This window comes from Lactuca saligna, chromosome 1, assembly GCF_052625555.1.
Source record: "Lactuca saligna cultivar CGN05327 chromosome 1, ASM5262555v1, whole genome shotgun sequence".
NCBI lineage: Eukaryota > Viridiplantae > Streptophyta > Magnoliopsida > Asterales > Asteraceae > Lactuca > Lactuca saligna.
This window is the reverse complement of record NC_136417.1, coordinates 149,590,339-149,594,704: the sequence shown is the minus strand read 5'-3', so window position 1 is coordinate 149,594,704 and position 4,366 is coordinate 149,590,339. Positions and strand designations below refer to the sequence as shown.

The window sequence follows — 4,366 nt, the reverse complement described above, 5'->3', positions numbered from 1 at the left end:
TTCTTGAATAAGACGATTTAGTATATTTTTAAATGTTTCCATAGCATCGATAGTAGCTATCATCATTGTTTCATTGTCATCGAGAGATGAAAGGAAACGATATGCATTTCCTTGTGTTTTATGAATAATATAATTACGAAAACTCTTTGGATGTAAATTTCGTAATTTATTAGTTAGTTGGATTTGTATTCCCATTTTTTACTCCATTCTTGTATTTTGGATTCGGAATTTTGATCACAATCAATAAAAAAAATATCTTAATTTGTTCGGAACGTAAATAATTTCGGCACATATTGAGGTGATACTTTTTCTCATTTATTGTGCTTATTGTTAACAATTCCTTGGCGATATAAAAAAAAATTATTCCAATAAGGTGGTCATTAAAAAATTGACTTTGATAATCATCTTCGACGTATGATTGTTTTCTTTTTAGTTCGAAGTTATTATATGAATTTTTATATGGATTGGAGTAGGGATTTTCATCATCAGATGAAAAATGATATACTACCTCACCATCATTGTCCATATTGTTTTCTATATCTTTATTTATTTTGTTATCCTGGATTTCAAAATGAGATTTCTAATACAACGAATAATTTAGCTAATGTTTCTACTTTTTCTTGTAAACTTTCCATTTTAAGAAGTTTTGTTTGTTAGAATAGTTGAAATATTATTTATTGTTTCTAAATTACGATTTTGTGATTTTTTTTTATATATCTTAATTCCTTCTGTTAATCATGAGATCTTTTTTATTTGATAAATATACTCATCACTTTGTGGTTGTAACGTTAATGATAGTTTTCTTCATATAATAGAGTATTTTCTAAATGTTCAATATTTTTAGATATGTTTAAATTCGTTTTCCAATGTCTTTTTAGATTATTAATCCAAAGCCTATTATCTTTGGAACAATTAATATATACTTTTGAACTCACTTAGCAAATTAATAGAGTATGTGAAATAAAGTTAATTGCAGTATTAAGATTTATTTATATACATACTAATTTACAAGTCCTTGGTGAACAGAACTTTCATATGATTGGATGCATTTTTTTTTTCTTTTTATGCTTTGTTGTTTGTCTAATTAAATTTTTTATATTGGATCTCAAAGTTGTTTCCTTAGCATAGAGACTTAGTACGTGTTATATCTTTTGACACTAATTGTGGCCTAGACTACGTGTTATCTTCCTGTCATTCCCACATTTCCTCCACCACCTGAAAAAATCAATACCTTCTAGACGTGCATCACCAGCATTACCCTTCTCCTCGTGCCTTCATTCCTTCCACCCCACTTTACCTTTAAGCCAATACGAAATGCATCGGTGTACCCTTCACCGACTGTGTACCCATCACCGGTAATTTGTATACATCGGCCCGTGGATGAAGAGTATCTTGATGAAGATCCCGAACCACCACCACTACCCGAAGAAGAATCACCATACATTGAAGAAGTATATGAAGCTCTACATCCAAAACCCATCGTTAAACCTGCTTTACTGATCCCGAAGAAAGTACAACCGAAGAAGTGATTCTGCCCATTAAGCCCTAATTTACTCGACCCAAGCAATGTTGACGGCTCGGTGCCTTTGATGGTTTTATTGATTACTTTATTTTATCCTTTTTCCATTTCTTCACAATACATTTTTTAATTGCAGGTTCTTATCTGTTTGATTACTTATCCATTTCAGTTTGATTTGGATGCCAATATTCAACTCACTCATATGTTCGATTCTGAGACACATATGCACAACATGAGGTTTGTCATTACCCCAACCGTAATACACACAAAATCAATTATTGTAGGGGTAAATCTATCCAAAACTTAGGTGACGTGTCTATTAGCTGCATGATGCATCTTTAACTTGGGACAGTTAAATATGTTCACAATTGATGGTTTTATTGATTACTTTATTTTATCCTTTTTCCATTTCTTCACGGTACATTTTTTTATTGCTTTGAGAATGCATTTTCTTCATCTGTAGTAATGATTATGTGATGAATCTCACAACTTTATCATTCTGGTTATTAGGAACTTTGGTAGGAGAGGAAAGACCTCTTTAATGTTCAGGGGAAAATCTATACACTTGGGCAAACATTAAAAATAGACCTATAAGAAGAGCATGTATCAAGTGTTGTGTTTATACTTCCAACAACAAAAAATTACAAAACCGGTCCCGTCTAATAGAAAATTTAGAGATTATTCCAAATATTTCTAAAGGAATGATATTGTTTCTGTTTGGTTTTGATCTCAGACTGACGTATGGAATCTTCAAAGTTGGTAGACCCGATGGTTATAACATTGAACCAAAAGCTTCCAAGTCAGAGTTTCCATCTCAAGTTACTATTCAACTATTCATTCATTTTTCATTTTTCATGTTTATGTTTCTTTGATTTAAAGTAATGATTAATGATTACTAAATAATGATATTTTGTATTATTGGATTTTAGATTTGATTTCCTCTACTTGATGATTGTTTTGCAGTAGCACAAGAGATTTTTAAAGAAGTCATTAAATAAAACTGGTACACATAATAAATTTGAAGGTCTATTCAAAGTTGATTAGGTTCTTTTTTTGACTTTTTTTATTTAAATATACATTTAAAGAAACGTGTAAAGTTGTAAAGTAAATTTCAGATGTAAAGAAGATCTGTTGGTTGCATGTGAGAACAAAAACGATTGAAAATCATCGGACGTATAAGAAATGGGGAAGATGAATCTCGACATCGAAAGTAATGTAAAATACATACTTCAGAGGGTATTATTGTCCAGAGTAACAATAATGAAAGATTGGAAACCAAAGAGAAGTTAAAGGATGAGGTAACTATAAGGATTCTGCTCAAAAAGTGAAGGCTTTCAAAATGAGGAAAAATCTGGAATGGTCTTTGGTAAGGTTCTATTATGTGTGTGAAACCTAATGCAATTAAATGTTTGTGTGTATATATAAAAGTAATGCATTTATTGTCTTTCGTTGTCAAATAATGATAGATTGGAGAAGTTAAAGGATGGGGTAACTATAAGGATTCAGCTCAAAAAGTGAAGGCTTTCAAAATGGGGAAAATTTTGGAATGGTCTTTGGTAAGGTTCTATTATGTGTGTGAAATCTAATGCAATTAAATGTTTGTGTGTATATATGAAAGTAATGCATTTATTTTCTTTCTTTGTCAAATGGGGAAGATGAATTTCGACATTGAAAGTAATGTAAAATACATACTCGAGAGGATATTATTGTCCATAGTAGCAATAATGAAAGATTAGAAACCAAGGAGAAGTTAAAGGATGGGGTAACTATAAGGATCCAGCTCAAAAAGTGAAGGCTTTCAAAATGAGGAAAAATCTGGACGGTTGTTGGTAAGGTTCTATTATGTGTGTGAAACCTAATGCAATTAAACGTTTGTGTATATATAAAAGTAATGCATTTATTGTCTTTCGTTGTCAAATAATGAAAGATTGGAGAAGTTAAAGGATGGGGTAACTATCAGGATTCAACTCAAAAGTGAAGGCTTTCAAAATCGGGAAAATTTTGGAAAGATCTTTGGTAAGGTTCTATTATGTGTGTGAAATCTAATGCAATTAAATGTTTGTGTGTATATATAAAGGTAATGCATTTATTTTCTTTCGTTGTCAAATGGGGAAGATGAATCTCGACATTGAAAGTAATGTAAAATACATAGTCAAGAGGGTATTATTGTCCATAGTAGCAATAATGAAAGATTAGAAACCAAGGAGAAGTTAAAGGATGGGGTAACTATAAGGATTCAACTCAAAAAGTGAAGGCTTTTCGAATGAGGAAAAATCTGGAACGGTCTTTGGTAAGGTTCTGTTATGTGTCTGAAACCTAATGCAATTAAATGTTTGTGTGTATATATAAAAGTAATGCATTTATTGTCTTTCGTTGTTAAATAATGAAAGATTGAAGAATTTAAAGGATGGAGTAACTATAAGGATTCAGCTCAAAAAGTGAAGGCTTTCAAAATGGGGAAAATTTTGGAACGGTCTTTGGTAAGGTTCTATTATGTGTGTGAAATCTAATGCAATTAAATGTTTGTGTGTATATATAAAAGTAATGCATCATTTTTCTTTCGTTGTCAAATGGGGAAGATGAATCTCGACATTGAAAGTAATGTAAAATACATACTCGAGAGGGTATTATTGTCCATAGTAGCAATAATGAAAGATTAGAAACCAAGGAGAAGTTAAAGGATGGGGGTAAATATAAGGATTCAACTCAAAAAGTGAAGGCTTTAAAAATGAGGAAAAATCTGGAACGGTCTTTGGTAAGGTTCTATAATGTGTGTGAAACCTAATGCAATTAAATGTTTGTGTGTATATATAAAAGTAATGCGTTTATTGTCTTTCGTTATCAAAT

General features: G+C 31.0%; 1 long non-coding RNA gene across 1 annotated transcript; it reads left to right on the top strand.

Moving 5' to 3' along the window:
• The first annotated feature begins 2,466 nt into the window (after window positions 1–2,466).
• Window positions 2,467–3,853, top strand: LOC145001067 (uncharacterized). The gene is made up of 3 exons (XR_013661474.1): window positions 2,467–3,075; window positions 3,175–3,348; window positions 3,447–3,853. It is a non-coding gene; the product is annotated as an uncharacterized LOC145001067 (long non-coding RNA).
• The last annotated feature ends 513 nt before the right edge of the window (window positions 3,854–4,366 follow it).